We start from the raw sequence: 17800 nt of genomic DNA, 5'->3' as shown, positions 1-17800 counted from the left end.
TTTCATTTGAGTCCCATATTGACATGAACTTCGAATATATCTGTTTAGAAAAGTTTTGGGGTTGGGGGGGGGGGGCCCGCTGGGTACTTGCACCCAAATTTTAATACCATATTCTTTTTCTGGTCTCCAATAGCTTTCATTTGATACCCAACGGAGCACTTTCGGATTTGGCTAGCGGTTTTGGGGTAAGGGGGAGGGTCCGCCCCCTTCCAATATCAACAAATTATAAAGCCTAATTACGTCGAATATATCTGTTTAGAGAAGTTTTGGAGTTGGGGGGCCCTCTGGGTATTTGGACCCAAATTTAAATACCATATTCGTTTTCTGGTCTCCAATAGCTTTCATTTGTTACCCTTATTGTGCCCATCGGAGCACTTTCGGATTTGGCTGGCGGTTTTAGGGTAAGGGGGAGGGTCCGCCCCCTTCCAATATCAACAAATTATAAAGTCTATCCCTCCTTCCTGACCATATTCGTAATCTGCTCCCGAATATCTTTTATTTGAGTCTCATATTGTCCTGTACACATTTATTTTTGAGTAGTACTTTTGGGGTAAGGAGGAGGGTCCGCCCCCCTTCCGATATCTAAAATTAAATATAGCCTATGTTTCCTTCCAGACAAACGTACACAATCTATGCAAATTTCAAGAAAATCGGTACAGCCAAGTATCATACAGTCATAATGGGTCTAATGGCGTTTTTGAGGGTTGGTGTGACTCCCTATACTTTGATCTGATTTTGTATGTCAGATTCGAAATCTACTTCCGAATTCCTTTCATTTGAGCCCCATATTGATATGAACGTCCAATATGTCTGTTTGGGGGAGTTTTGGGGTTGGGGCGGCCCCATGGGTACTGATACTCGATGGGTATTCTACTCTCCAATACCTTTCATTTGATACCTATAGTGTCCCGATCGATCCACTTTTGATTTTGGGTTCTGTTTTTGGCATAAGGGGGAGGGTCCGTCCCCCTTCCGATACCGAAAAATTATAAAGCCTATGTTTCCTTCCAGACCAACCTACACAATAAGCGAAAATTTCGAGAAAATCGGTTCTGCCGCTATTCCAGTCTATACGGAATAAACAAACCGAGTCCCATATATCCGTGATTGGGTAAAGTGCCCATTTTGGGCGTTTTTGTTGGGGTGGGGAGACCCCTATATACTTCGACATTAATTTGTATGCCAGATTCGAAATCTACTTCCGCATACTTTTCATTTGATACCCATATTGTTCTTATCGGTCCACTTTTGATTTTGGGTGGTGTTTTGGGGGTAACGGTGGAGGGTCCGCCCCCCTTCCGTTATCAATAATTATATAGCCTATTTCTAATTCCTGACCATATTCGTAATCTACTCCTAAATAACTTTCATTTGAGTCCCATATTGTAATGATCGTCAAATTAACCTATTTTAAGGGGTTATGGGGCTGGGGCGGTCCCCCAGGTTCTTGAACCCAGCTTTTATTATAAAAGTCGTACTCTACTCTTGAATACCTTTCATTTGAATCCCATATTGTCCCGATTGATCTACTTTTATTTTTGGGTAGTACTTTTGGGGTAAGGGGGAGGGTCCGCCCCCTTCCGATATCAAAAAATAATATAGCCTATGTTTCCTTCCAGAGCAACCTACACAATCTGTTATAATTTCAAGGTAATCGGTTCAGCTGCTTTTGAGTCTATACGGAAAAAACAAACATGGCTTTTGATATAGCTTCCATATAAACTCATCTCGAATCTTGACTTCTTGAGCCTCTAGCGAGCGCAATACTGGTTGGGTTTGGCTGAAATTTTCCATGAGATGTTTTGTTATGACTTTCAACAACTGTATCAAATATGGTCCATGACCTGATATAGATGCCATATAAACCGATCTTGGATCTTGACTTCTTCAGCCTCTAGAGGGCGCACTTATTATCCATATCCATCCACTATCTGTTGTTTGCCTATAAAGTGTTACCGGGCAAAGAATTTGACAGATGCGATCAATGGTGGAGGGTACATAAGATTCGACCCGGCCGATAGATGCCATAAAAACAGATCTTGGATCTTGAGTTCTTCAGCCTCTAGAGGGCGCACTTATTATCCATATCCCATTATCCATTGTTTGCCTATAAAGTGTAACCGGGCAAAGAACTTCACAGATGCGATCAATGGTGGAGGGTACATAAGATTCGACCCGGCCGAACTTATCTCACTAAGTTTTTCTGGTTGGTAGCATTGGTTGATAATTGTGTTTAAACTTCATCTGTGAAAGTGAAAAGAGTTGAGTATACACCGCCATTTCATGATGGAAAAACTCATTGTTTCAAGTTTCAGCGAAATCGGGTTATAAATGCAGCTTTTATAGGCTCAAGACCCTTAATCGGCAGATCGATCTATGTGGCAGCTATATCTGAGTATAGACCATTCTGAACCATATTCGAGTCGGTTGTCGAAAATCGTTAATCTACTCCCTGTTTAAAAATTTAGCCAAATGGGGTAATAATTGCGGATTTTATGCCCTTAAGACCCTAAATCGACAGATCGGTCTATATGCCAGCTATATCTTAACATAATCCGATCGAAACCATATTTGAGTCAGACGTCAGGTCGTTTAAAGCAACTCACTATTTCAAATTTTATCGATGGGTCCGATTTGACCCATTCAAGAACTTAATCTGCGTATGCTAGAAATACGAATCTGTGCAACATTTCAGCTCAATATCTTAATTTTTGCAGGCTGTAGAGTGAAAACAACAGACGGACGGACAGACAAGCGGACATGGTTAAATCGCCTTAGAATTTTTGACGATCCGAAATATATACACTTTGTAGGGTCGGAAATCTTTCCCTTAACCTCACTGCAGTAGTCCCTGCAATTTGGGTAGCCACAATTTCCAGAGGCATAAGATGTAGCATTAAATTCAGTGCATCAGGTGGTGTCGTCAGTGCGGCTGTGATGCACAAGCAAGCCATCCTTTGGTTAAGTATTGAGCAGTAGGTGGACTTTTGAAGCGCCGTCCACCAGACCACAACACCATATAGCATTATAGGTCTGACAACTGCAGTACATACCCAATGCATGACGCGCGGTCTAAACCCCCAACTTTTGCCAATGGCTCTCTTGCAGGACTTTTGAAGCCACGTCCACCAGACTACAACACCATATAGCATTATAGGTCAGACAACTGCGGTATATACCCAATGCTTGACCGCTGTCTTAACCTCCAACTTTTGGCAATGGCTCTCCTGCAGGTGTATAGGGCAATAGTGGCCTTTCTTGCCCTTTCCAAAATGTTGGATTTGAAGTTCAATTTCCTGTCCAGCAAAACACCCAGGTATTTAGGGCTTTCAGTAAATTCTCTCCACCCAAGAAGACAGGTTCCACTGCAAGCAACTAATGCCCCCTGCTATAAAGAACTACTTCTGTCTTGCACGGATTTATACCCAGACCACTTTCGGTAGCCCATTTTGCTGTTACACGTAGAGCTTCCTGAAGTATATCTCTTAGAGTGCTGGGAAACTTTTTCCTAACAGCAGTTGCCACCTCATTAGCATACGCGACCACTTTTACGCCTTATTGTTCCAGAGACAATAATATATTGTTAATGGCTATATGGAGGCCACCGTAGCGCAGAGAATAGCATGTCCGCCTATGACGCTGAACGCCTGGGTTCGAATCCTGGCGAGACCATCAGAAAAAATTTTCAGCTGTGGTTTTCCCCTCCTAATGCTGGCAACATTTGTGAGGTACTATGCCATGTAAAAGTCTCTCGGCTGTTTTAATGGATTTGCCTTTACTATATGCATGCTGCCGCCGCAACAGGCGATCTCCATAGATCTTTGTACTAAGATATGTTTCTGTCAACCTCTTCAGAGTCTTCAGCATAAAGGATGACAGACTAATAGGACGAAAATCTTTCGCCTTCGTGGGGATAGGGTTTTTCTGCTTTCGGAATGAAAAAGGCCTTCGCGTCCCTTCATCCCACAGGTATATATGACATTCTGATACCAGCAGAGTATATCTCCCTAAGGAGTCGAAACTTCTTATCGCCCAAAGGATTATCGGCTCAGACACAATTTCTTTAATAACCTCCGACGAATGCATACCAGTGACAACCTCTATTGACGCCACGTTGTCCGTTGGAGAATTTCCCGGGAAATGTGTTTCGACGAGTAGTTGTAGTGTTTCCTCACTAGACATTGTCCAGACATTCTCTGACTTCTGAATATACCCCACCGTAATAGGTCTCGAGGACAGAATCTTCCCTAGCCTAGAGGCCTCAGATATAGCCTCCACGAAGCTGCATGAATGCTACCCAGAATTGGTTCAGAGCCTTTCTCAGCTCGCCCTTAAATTTTCTAAGCTCAGCCTTATAGATGTCCCAATCGTGTGGTGCTCTTGTGGCTTTAGCTCTGTTGAAAGTTTTCTGATGTCCCTCCCTAGACCAACCCGCTCTGGGGTCCTTCATGGCGGTCGCTGTTTGCCCCTTGGCTTGGTACTAGGGCATGCTGACACAAGCGAGTCATTCAGGGCCATCGTGATCCGCTCAACAACTATGTCTATATCCTCTGTGGTTTCCACTTCCTTTTCTGGTCTAGAAGGGATAGATGTGCAGAATTTGTGTCCCAATCCGTCTCTCTTCTGTTGAGCTGAGGGACCATTACTTCAATATTTTCTCCAAAGGCTGACACTAATAAAACGATGATCAGAGAAGCTGTGACCATTCAACACTTAACCGTAAGTTTAAGGGAGTTTTCCCTTTGGTCATGTGGCGCCTACAGACGCTATGTTATCTTTGATATAAAATCCGATGTTCCAGGCAGTGCGGATTACACCCTACCTAAGCCGCTTTTTGATAAAAAGTACTGTACCACTATTCCTGATAGAACCGATTGGAACTACGATATCCCTGGTAACAGAAGTTACATAGACTTCTATACGGAAGGTTCCAAACTAAACGACCAGGTGGGCTTTGGGGTGTACTCTTATAGTCATATCGAAAAGGTTACTCGACCACTGCAGTGTGTATCAAGCAGAGATCCTTGCAATTAAGGACGTGGTGGAATGGCTGAGATATAATGTCATTACGACGATTGGCATAAATATCTTCTCAGACAGCCAGGCACTGAACACAAAAACCGCCCTCGACTGTTGCAGATCTCTCAATGAGATGGCTGAACAGTTCAAAATTCACCTGTTCTGGGTGCCGGGCCACAGAGATATCCCAGGGCATTGTAAAGCGGACGAGCTTGCGATACTATTTTCTACCCTACATATTCTACCCTACGCATGTCCGCCTATGACGCTGAACGCCTGGGTTCGAATCCTGACGAGACCATCAGAAAAAATTTTCAGCGGTGGTTTTCCCCTCCTAATGCTGGCAACATTTGTGAGGTACTCTGCCATATAAAACTTCTCTTCAAAGAGGTGTCGCACTGCGGCACGCCGTTCGGACTCGGCTATAAAAAAGAGGGTTCGAATCCTGGCGAGACCATCAGAAAAAATTTTCAGCAGTGGTTTTCCCCTCCTAATGCTGGCAATATTTGTGAGGTACTCTGCCATGTAAAACTTCTCCTCAAGGAGGTATCGCACTGCGGCACGCCGTTCGGACTCGGCTATGAAAAAGAGGGTTCGAATCCTGGCGAGACCATCAGAAAAAATTTTCAGCAGTGGTTTTCCCCTCCCAATGCTGGCAACATTTGTGAGGTACTCTGCCATGTAAAACTTCTCTCAAAAGAGGTGTCGCACTGCGGCACGCCGTTCGGACTCGGCTATAAAAAAGAGGGTTCGAATCCTGGCGAGACCATCAGAAAAAATTTTCAGCAGTGGTTTTCCCCTCCTAATGCTGGCAACATTTGTGAGGTACTCTGCCATGTAACACTTCTCTTCAAAGAGGTGTCGCACGGCGGCACGCCGTTCGGACTCGGCTGTAGAAAGGAGGCCCCTTATCATTGAGCTTAAACTTGAATCGGACTGCACTCATTGATATGTGAGAAGTTTGCCCCTGTTCCTTAGTGGAATGTTCATGGGCAAAATGTGCATTTTACCCTACACATTCCAGGGATACTGGAATTTGGGGGTATGCCTCTAGGGACATGTAAGCTTAGTTTTCAGGACCAGGTTCGAAGGACAACGAATGATAGATGGTCACAAAGAGGGGGCCTGTGAGCATTCCAAAACTATGTAAACTTGAAGAGGTCTACTGCTTTGCTGTCATTGGCTAGAACAGACGTGCCAGTCATTGTCTCCGTCATGACAGGTCACTGTCTAATCGGAAAACATGCTGACAGACTGAAGGTTGCCAGCAACGATTTTTGCAGAAGCTGTGAGGACATTGAAGAAGAAGAGACTATAGAACACCTTCTGTGTGTGTGACCCGCACTAGCAGTCAGTAGGAGTTCCACTTTAGGTTTTCATTTCCTTGGCAACCTGTCTGATTTAGCGGATGTGAACGTTCGCAAGTTTTTGGGCGTTTCAAAGCGATCTGGATGGTTCAACGATAGCAACTAGAAGGTATCTTCCTTCTTCTGTTCCTGTGGTATCACAATGAACGAAAACGTCTAAATGAGTATGATGGCAGACTGCCACCACTGAAACCTAACCTAACCTCACCTATGTAAATTTTTAATTTTCATCTTAAGTGATTCCATTTCATTTTCTTATTTTAATGTTTTGTGTTCCTCGGTGTAATCAAAGCTCAATTATATTTTCGACCTTAGTTATTTTTAATTGCAAATCTTAAAACTTGATATTCATCATCAATTTGCATAATTTCCATAGATATTTTTTTTTCAACATTTCTGCATCACATTTCTTGGGTACACTTTATCAGATAGTTTGCATGATTTACAGCACTTGAGAAATTTCCTAGAATCTCATAATCATTACAGTCTTAATGAGATACCACATATTTGTGGGAATGGAGGCTTGGCATGGACCAGGGAATAAAGCCACAGCTTGTGAACTGGTTCCAGATGAGCATCACAACTACTACCACCATCATATGCAGCAGCAGCAACTTTTTGGAGGTGATATCTTATGGACTTTTATGAAAACACTTAAGAATTGCAATTATTATCATGGGCAACATCTTATAAATAACAACAACAATGAATAACGAACTCTTATAGGTTATACAATCGCCTAAGACACAGGATGTATTGGCAAAGACACTGTAAAAAAAAACCTCAAATCCACAATGGAGAGTGAAGGGCGATAAGGGTTTGTCATTAAGGCTGCTTCAAATGAATTTCTGTCAAGAGGTCTAATTTTCATCAATGTTTGCAGGATCTGAAAATTCCTCAAAGAAAGGGCAAACAAAACTGAACATAAGTACAGGTGACAGCTGTCAAAACAATCAACTCGGAAAAAACTGGGCCAGATTGAAGGCCACAGGTTTAAGATGTGTATTCTAGAGTGTAAGGTAAGGTTATATCGACTCATTGACAACTTTTGTCCTTGTGATACCACAGTAGCTACAGACCAAAGGCTATTCGTGGCAATCGAACCCACAATACCTACACCGCTAATCCGAGCCGAGCTACCAACTTCGATACCAGGACACTCATTCAAGAGTGTAACTTCTTACATTGCTTCTTAGTTAGTATTTAAAGTACGAAGGCTGATGGTTTAAAATTTGAAAGAATTTCTCTCAGTGTTTTTCATTCCTCCATATGTAGTCCTAATAATTTCTCTCTAATTCAAATGAGATACATCTAAAGTTTTGTTCAACTTCTATCATAGATACAAATGAATGGGAAAAGCTGGAAAATGAAAATTGGAATTATTGCAAGAACTTTAGCTGGCAACATGTAAGGATATGCTACTGCCGGCCCAAGTCGAATTAAAAGTCAAAAACTTGGAGTGCATGGGGGCAGGAGACAACTCTGGAATATACGACATAGAGCTGTACAACACCTATATTCCGCATATCAGTATCATATAAACATGAAGTACGGTAGTTTGATTACACTTTCCCCTTAGGTAATCGCAGTTTTATTACCCTTTCATATGTGAATGGGTAGTCTCATTACTCATACCCTTGGGGAAAACCAGTTTTATTAGGGAAGGGTTTAACTTCACTTAGGGAAGGGTACTTTTATGACCTTTCTTTTTGGGTAAGGGTAGTTTTCCTACACTTTGCCTTGGCGAAGGGTAGTTTTATTACCTTTTCCCTTGGGGAAGGGTAGTTTTATTACCGTTTCCTTTTGGGAAGGGTAGTTTTATTACCCTTTCCTTTTACGAATGGTAGTTTTATTACCCTTTCCCTTTAGGAATGGTAGCCTTTTTCCCTTTCCTTTGAGGAAGGGCAGTTTCATTTCAGTGAGGAAGGGTAATTAATTAACCTTTTCTACTAGTATAGTTTTAGTACCCTTTTCCACAGGGAAGGGTAGTTTAATTACCCTTTCCCAAGGGGAAGAATAGTTGTATTACCCTTCCCACGGGTAAAAATAGTTTCGTTATCCTTTTCTACGGGGAAGGGTGGTTTTATTACTCTTTCCCTCGGGGAAGGTTAGTTTTATTACCCTTTCCCACGGGGAAGGTTAGTTTTATGAACCTTTTCCACTGGGGAAGGGTAGTTTTACTACCTTTTCTTATAGGAAGGGTAGTTTTGTTACCCTTCCCACGGCGAATGGGGTAGTTTTATTACACTTTCCCACGGGGAGGGTAGTTTTATCACCCTTTCCCACGAGGAAGGGTAGTATTTTTACCTTTGTCAACGGGGAGGGGTAGTTTCATAAATCTCTCTCTCGGGGAAGGGTGGTTTTATAACTCTTTCCCAAAGGGAAGGGTAGTTTTATTACCCTTTCCCTTAGAGAAGGGTAGTTTTATTACCCTTTCCATTAGGGAAAGGTAGTTTTATTGCCCTTTCCCTCAGGGAAGGGTAGTTTTATTACCCGTTCCCTCAGGGTAGGGTACTTTTATTACCCTTTACCCCAGGGAAGGGTAGTTTTATTACACTATACCTCAGGAAAGACTAATTTTATTACCCTTTCCGACGGGGAAAGGGTAGTTTTATAAACTTTCTCACAGGAGAGGGTGGTTTTACTACCCATTCGCTCAGGTAGGGGTAATTTTATTACCCTTACCCTCATGGAAGGGTACTTTTACTTACCATTTCCCTCAGGGAAGGGTGGTTTTATCACACTTTCCCTCAGGAAAGGGTAGTTTTATTAGCCTTTCGCTCAGGCAAGGGTAGTTTTATAAACTTTCTTACATGAAAGGGTAGTTTCATAAACTTTCTCACAGGAAAGGGTAATATTATTAATTTTCCCACAGGAAAGGGTAGTTTTATAAGTTTTGTTACCCTCTCTTTTAGCGAAGTGTAGCTTTATATCCCCTTCCCAAAGAAAAGGGTAATTTTATCACCCTTTCCCTCAGGAAGGAGTAGTTTTATCACCCACTACCACGGGGATGGGTAGTTTAATTACCCTTTCTCACAGGGAAGGAGAGTTTTCGTTTTATTACCCGTTCTCACCAGGAAGGGTAGTTTTATTACCCTTTTCCAAAGGGAAGGGTAGTTTTATTAACCTTTCCCATAGGGAAGGGAATTTTTCCCTCCTTAACCTCGGGGAAGTGAGGTTTTATTAATCTTTCCCTAAGGGGAGGGGTGGTTTTATAACCCTTTCCTACAGGGAATGGTAGCATTATTACCCTTCTTCTCAGGAAAAATTATTTTTATTAACCTTCCACTCGGAGAAGGGCACTTTTATTACCCTTTAGATTAGGGAAGGGTAGTTTTATAACCATTTCCCTCAGGGTAGTTTTAATACCCTTTCTCTCAGGGAAGGGAAATTGTGTTACCCTTTCCTTCAGGGAAAGCTAGTTTTATTAATTTTTCCCTCAGGTAAGGGTACTTTCATTACCCTTTCCCTCAGGGAAGGGTACTTTTATTACCCTTTTCCCAGAAAAGAGTAGTTTTATTACCCTTTCGCTCAGGGTAGGGTAGTCTTATTGCCGTTTTCGCTCAGGGTAGGGTAGTTTTATTACCGTTTTCGCTCAGGGTAGGGTAGTTTTATTACGCTTTCCCTAAGTGAAGGATAGTTTTATAACCCCTTCTCTCGGAGAGGGGTAGTTTTATTGTTCTTTCCCCCATGGGAGGGTACATTTATTACCCTATCCGTCACGGAAGGCTAGTTTGATTTCTCTAACCCCCACGGAAGGATAGTTTAATTAACCTCTTTCTCACGGAAGTTTAGTTTCATTACCCTTTCCCTCGCGGAAGGGTAAATTTTGTACCCTATTCCTCACGGAAGGGTATTTTTATTAACCTCTCCGTTAGGGAATCTTATTTTTAATATCCTCTCCCTTAGGAAAGTGTATTTTAACTACGCTTTCCCTTACGGAAATGTAGTTCGATTACCCTTTCACTCACGATAGGTTAGTTTGATTTCCATTTCCCACGGGGAAGGGTAGTTTTATAAGTTTTAGTACCCTTTCTCATAGGGAAGTATGTCTTTATTACCCTTTCCCATAGGGAAGGGTAGTTTTTTTCCCTTTCCCAAAGTGAGGTGAAGTTTTTTATTCTTTCAGATAGGGAAGCGTAATTTTATTACCCTCTCCCTCAGGGAAGGGTATTTTTACTACAATTTTCCTCAGGAAAGAGAAGTTTTATTATCATCTCGCAGGGTAGGGTATTTTTATTACCCTTTACCTCGGGGAAGGGTAGGTTTTTTAGCCTTTCGGTCAGGGAAGTGTAGCTGTTTTACCCTTTCCCAAAGGGAAGTGTAGGTTCATTAACCTTTCCCACAGGGAAGAGTAGTTTTATTACCCTTCCCTCACGGAAGGATAGTTTCTTCTTAGTGAGATTTTTGAGCAATATTTAGAAATTTTGCCGCCACGTTAATAGAGCAGGGTACCAAAACGCCTGAATTGCCTACACTAGATATCTATTATATTGACTTCTCAACTTCTCTAAGACTTTCTGTAATGCCCCACATTAAGTGTTGGCAAAAGGAAAAAATAAACACACGCACACTTCCAGGCCCAATTGCGATTCCGGCCTCAGCTCTTTGCCATCATGCCACACATCATGGAAAGTATATCACATGGTCGTAAAAGTTCAATTTGAGAAAACACGTAATTTGCAATTCATTTTTATAAGCAGCATGCCGTTGCCATACTCATGCAAAAGAGTTTTTAAAAGCCCAAAAAAAAAAAAAACAAAAAAAATAGACACTGGGTCTAAACGAGTAAGAGGGTGTTAAATACTGGCAAAGGAGGTGGCAGGCGTTCCAAATAGATGCAAGTCTTGGCACCACAAACACCATGGCCAGCCAAAACAAAACCATGAGAGTCAGCCACACAGCAAGGTACGAACGAGCAAGCGTGTGGCAAACAACTAATGGCCCAACTAGTTGTCCGTCCAACACACCATCCAGCATGAGCTCAGATCGTCAGTTATGTTATTGTCTTCATCCTGCTGCTGCAAAGTGTTCAAAGTCCTCTGTGCGCTTAGTTTTTGCTACTCTGGCCTTCTCAAGCTTAACTTAAAAATTATCTCAACTTGGATGGAATGAAAGCCAAATTCCTCTTCGCTGCCATAGGCTCTGCTGGCCCAGTCAGTTAAGGCAAGGCGGTGTGGTAGGCGGCATATGCCTTGGCTGTTGGTAGAAATCGTTAATGAATTGTATATTGGCGCGTGTAATTTTTTCCCCCGGTTCTGCTATACCCCTCTCCTTGCTGCGCCTTGATGCAAAAGGAAGCAGCATATATTGGGCTGCCCAAAAAGTAATTGCGGATTTTTTAAAAGAAAGTAAATGCATTTTTAATAAAACTTAGAATGAACTTTAATCAAATATACCTTTTTTACACTTTTTTTCTAAAGCAAGCTTAACGTAACAGCTGATAACTGACAGAAGAAAGAATGCAATTACAGAGTCACAAGCCGTTGAAAAAATTTGTCAACGCCGACTATATGAAAAATCCGCAATTACTTTTTGGGCAACCCAAATACATACTACATATATGGGTTATATGGTTTCTGCATTTAAGGCCCAATTTGCGTATTTGTGTTTGATATTTGCTGGCTGATTTGTGGTGGTGGTGTTGTTGGTGCCATGATACCTCTTTAGCATAAATGCTTGAAAGTATTCTTTGGTGGAGGCCTCGTTTTTGGCGTTGATTATGCCCGTGCTTCTTTGTGGAACGTATGCTTAGTTAAAGTAACGATTAAAATTCCATTTTTAATTACATGCACATTTACGTGCTTTTGCGTGCAACACCGTTGCAACATTGCAACCAAAATCGCAGAGTACATATAAGCCAGGATGCGATCGGCGGCCACACCAACATCAGCAGCTAGCTTTACCAACAGCACTACTCTTATTTGAACTCATTCTGGGGCATACAGTATGTTGAAACGAAAAACATATATCATAATTGCCACAGAATGTGCTAACTATTCTAGAGCTGATGATTTCTGTAAGGAGTCAGATTTTGTGGCAAATTGCTGTTGAATACTACTACCACTTAATTTCCCAAGAAAATTCCATTAGGGATCAGGGGATACTTCTCTCATATCCATGAGTGCAGTTCGATTAATTTCTAAGCTTAATGTTATGGGCCTCCTCTTTTATGACTAGGCCGAACGGCGTGCCGCGTAGCGACATCACTTTGTTGAGAAGTTTTAACATGGCAGGATAACTCACAAATATAGCCAGCATTAGTAAGAGGATAGGGTTAGGTAAGAGTGGCAGTCCTTTACAGACAGACTTAGACAATTTTAGGTCCATTGTGATACCACAGTCGCGACAGACCAAAGCTTCTGGCGGGAATCGAACCCACGACCCCTGCACTCCAAGCACGCTACCAACTCGTCTACCGTGGCGCCCTAGTAAGAGGATAACCACCGCTGATGTTCGCGCCAGGATTTGAACCCAGGCGCTGTGCGTCATAAGCGGACATGCTAACCTCTGCGCCACGGTGGCTTCCAAATGTTGCTGTTGAATACGGCTATCATTACACTTGACCCCAAATTTTATTTTGCTCTTAAATACCTTTCGTTAAAGTCCGATATTATTCCGATCGGTCTCTATGCCCGTTTGCGAAGTTTTTGGGGTAGGGCGTTCCCCTTAGGAGCTTTACTCCAAATTTACTTACCAGCTCCCTATTTTGGCTTACAATTACGGCACAAACAATAATTCGCTCAAATAGCCCCTCCCATCTCCGATATATCGCAAGATATGTAGCCCCCTTCTTCTTTGGTTAAGGTTTTTGCTGAAGGACCCTATGAAAATGTTGACCTGAGAAAACTGTACCCTTTTCTGGATTTCGCTATCCTGATCTACCAATAATACTCTAACTTGGAACTGTTCACAACTTAGGTTATGTGGAATGGTCCGTACGGAATCCCCTTCTTCTTCATTTAAGGTTTTAGCTGAAAGACCCTTTGAAAATGTTGACCTGAGAAAACTACACCCTTTTCGGGATTTCGCTATCCTGATCTACCAATAATACTCTAACTTGGAACTGTTCACAACTTAGGTTATGTGGAATGGTCCGTATGGAATCGCTATAGGCACTATTGCAGCAGTCGTTTGGAATTATCTAGCCATTGCTGGAAAGGATTTCCATGGCAAGCCTGGGATGGTGCTAGAAACTGGGGGCTTCTAGTGACTTCAGGGTGGTGCTTCGCTCCAAGGCGGGAAAATAAACCACAGTGAGCCACAAGATGCACATTCCAATGGTAGGTTGGTTGGTAGAATCAGCTCTAAAATACTCGAGCTACTGACTACGACCCACATCCCTAAGTTCTAAGACCTAGCCTAAGGATCGATGTACCCGAATGATCTCGATGTGCCCCTGATACTACACTGTGCCGCTTCATTGTCCTTGGTTGAGAACATGATAAAGAAAGGTGAAGTGAATTCATGCGACCCTTACAAGTCGACGGGATACATGGAGTTCTGACTGCTATGTTGCAAAAGACAAGACCGAATGCTTGATGACTCCTTCAGGCGAGTTTTAGAGGCTTCGTTTTGCTAGATTACTTGCCGACTTGGTGGCTGGAGGTTTTAGGTGGTTTTCATTCCAAAGGCGGGGAAACCAAACCAGCGACCCCAGTGGCCAGTGTATCATAACCCTGACTTTTCAGCCATACTGTTCGCACTTTTCAGGCATTTAGACAGGCCGAACCAGATGAAATCACTCAGAAGCACAATTGGAATAATCCTGCCTTGGGATTTTCATGGTAAACCTAGGAGAGAGTTTCTCACTCCGAGTTTTTCTCCCCAGGGCGGTTAAAAAACAAGGCACAGTGGGTAACAGCTCACCTTAAGGGTAGGTGGGTGGAGACTGACACTCTATCGAGTCGTAGGAGAAACCTCGACAGAGTCTAGTTCTAAGATTCTAGAGCTGCTGACGGTGCCTAAGTGCTCAGACTTAGCCGAACGGACGAAGTACCCGGATGATACGTGTATCGATGCCTCCCTGATACAACACTGTGCCAAGTCACTATCTGTGGGGGAGGACATGATAGCGCGAGGTAAGTAAGTCTGGGCTGTGGACTCGTTTGACCCCTACCAGACAACGGGACCGGAGAGCGTACTGCCTGGCTGTATCGAATGTCACACGTCCCTTAAGGCGATTTTAAGCAGCTGCGCTTTAACGGGCTGCGTGTCAACTGGTTGGCGGTAGGTTTAGGGGATTTTCCTTCCACCGCGTTTCCAACTCCGTCTTTCCATCCAACTTGTTCGCAATTTCCACCCATTTAAACCGGTCGTTTCGGACGAATCTCATCCTGACACTCGCTTGGAATTAACCTGCAATCGAACTTTCATGGCAAAAATGGGGGTGGACGTACATAGTGGGAGCACGAGTACGAAGTACAGATGGTCTCTTCCCAAAGGCGAGAAAAATAAACCCCAGTGGGGCAAATTTTCCTTTGAACAATCCCTTGAGGAACAAAGGCAAACTTCTCACTTATCAATGAGTTCCGTCCGATTCAAGTTTCAGCTCAATGATAAGGGGGAGTGCAGTTCGACACCTCTTTGGGAAGCAGTTTTTGCATGTCAAATACCTCACAAATGTTGCCGGCATTAGGAGAGAATAACCACCATCGAACATTTTTTAATGTTCTCGTCAATATGCTCTGCGCTGTGGTGGCGTCCACATTGGGACAACACGCCCAATTCAGGTGTAGGAGGGTGGAGACTTTAGGTGCTGTGATATGTTGGACTACTTGCGGATTGGGTGAAAAGAGGTTCGGGTAGTTCTCATACCGAAAGCGGGGAAACCGAGATACACCCTGCCCTTCACAGGTTGGCGGTTATCAGCTTTCTTACATTAAAAGTCAGTCATTTGATAAAAAATAGGGGTGTGAAACTTCACTTTGGCGTGCCTTGGAACTTACAATAATGTGCAGTAGGAGTCCTTACATAGCCCTCGGGTGGATAAGAGCATCCTCTATTTTATTGATAATTTGGGTTAATATGATGCTGAAAGGCTGAATAATCAAAGCATCATTTGCGATGAGCTCAACTGCGAAGATGATGACTAGAGGAACTCCTCATTGTGGCTTCTGCCTATTAAGTCTTTCAAGAAGAAGAGGAGTAAGGTCTTTGCCTACGCGGTATGATGTTGAAATTTTAGCGGGAGGCCGATACCTCTCTACTTTTGCGGACTTCGTTCAGGGATCGTTGAGAAAGTTTTCTGGATGGGCAAGGTCTAATGGGCTTGCCATAACTGACTTCGTACTTTTAACCAGGTGGCGCTGGATGTTTTGAGCTGTCGCTCACATCGTAGGCCAATTACCTGGTCGTGATTTTAGATCATAGACAGAGATGGAGAAAGACTTGATGCTCTGTATTACCGTCGCAACTCGATAAGATTGAAGAAAAGGTGAGGAGGAAAGACTTTGCTTATGCGGTTATCGTCTTGGCAGGCGGCCGACACCTCTCAACTATTGCGGACCTCGTTCAGGGATCGTTGAGAAAGTTGTCTGAATGGCCGTGGGCCAATGGGCTTGCCATAAAACCCATAAAGAATGGCCTCGTAGTTTTTACCATAGGCACTGGATGTTTTGAGCTATAAATGATAAAACGATATCAAGATATGGTCCGGTTCGGACCACAATTAAATTATATGTTGGAGACCTGTGTAAAATTTCAGCCAATTGGTATAAGAATTGCGCCCATTGGGGCTCACGAAGTAAAATAGAGAGAACGATTTATATGGGATCTGTATCGGGCTATAGACCGATTCAGAACATAATAAACACGTTTGTTGATGGTCATGAGAGGATCCGTCGTACAAAATTTCCGGCATATCGGATAATAATTGCGACCTCTAGGGGTCAAGAAGTCAAGATCCCAGATCGGTTTATATGGCAGCTATATCGGGTTATGAACCGATTTAAACCTTATTTGACACAGTTGTTGAAAGTAAAAATAAAATAGGTCATGCAAAATTTCAGCCAAATCGGATAGGAATTGCGCCCTCTAGAAGCTCAAGAAGTCAAATCCCCAGATCTGTTTATATGACAGCTATATCAGGTTATGGACCGATTTAAACCATACTTTTCACAGTTGTTGGATATAATAACAAAACACGTCGTGCAAAATTTCATTTCAATCGGATAAGAATTGTGCCCTCTAGAGGCTCAAGAAGTCAAGACCCAAGATCGGTTTATATGGCATCTATATCAGGTTATGAACCGATTTAAACCATACTTGGCACAGTTGTTGGATATCATGACGAAATACTTCGTGCAAAAACTCACTCAAATCGGATAAGAATTGTGCCCTCTAGAGGCTCAAGAAGTCAAGACCCCAGATCGGTTTATATGGCAGCTATATCAGGTTATGGACCGAATTAAACCATACTTGGCAAAGTTGTTGGGTATCATAACAAAACACGTCGTGCAAAATTCCATTCCAATCGGATAAGAATTGCGCCCTCTAGAGTCTCAAGAAGTCAAGACCCAAGATCGGTTTATGTGGCAGCTATATAAGGTTATGGACCGATTTGAACCTGGCACAGTTGTTGGATATCATAACGAAACACGTCGTGCAAAATTTCATTTCAATCGGATAAGAATTGTGCCCTCTAGAGGCTCAAGAAGTCAAGACCCAAGATCGGTTTATATGGCATCTATATCAGGTTATGAACCGATTTAAACCATACTTGGCACAGTTGTTGGATATCATGACGAAATACTTCGTGCAAAAACTCATTCAAATCGGATAAGAATTGTGCCTTCTAGAGGCTCAAGAAGTCAAGACCCAAGATCGGTTTATATGGCAGCTATATCATGTTATGAACCGAATTAAACCATACTTGGCACAGTTGTTGGGTATCATAACAAAACACGTCGTGCAAAATGCCATTCCAATCGGATAAGAATTGCGCCCTCTAGAGTCTCAAGAAGTCAAGACCCAAGATCGGTTTATATGGCAGCTATATCAGGTTATGGACCGATTTGAACCATACTGGGCACAGTTGTTGGATATAATAACAAAACACGTCGTGCAAAATTTCATTCCAATCGGATAAGAATTGCGCACGCTAGAGGCTCAAGAAGTCAAGACCCAAGATCGGTTGATATGGCAGTTATATCAAAACATGGACCGATATGGCCCATTTACAATACCAACCGACCTACACTAATAAGAAGTATTTGTGCAAAATTTCAAGCGGCTAGCTTTACTCCTTCGGAAGTTAGCGTGCTTTCGACAGACAGACGGACGGACGGACGGACAGACGGACGGACATGACTAGATCGACATAAAATTTCACGACGATCAAGAATATATATGGGGTCTCAGACGAATATTTCGAGTAGTTACAAACAGAATGACGAAATTAGTATACCCCCCAT

The sequence above is a fragment of the Stomoxys calcitrans genome, chromosome 5, assembly GCF_963082655.1.
Source record: "Stomoxys calcitrans chromosome 5, idStoCalc2.1, whole genome shotgun sequence".
Classification (NCBI taxonomy): domain Eukaryota; kingdom Metazoa; phylum Arthropoda; class Insecta; order Diptera; family Muscidae; genus Stomoxys; species Stomoxys calcitrans.
The sequence above is the reverse complement of the archived record's forward strand: the minus strand, read 5'-3'. Positions refer to the sequence as shown.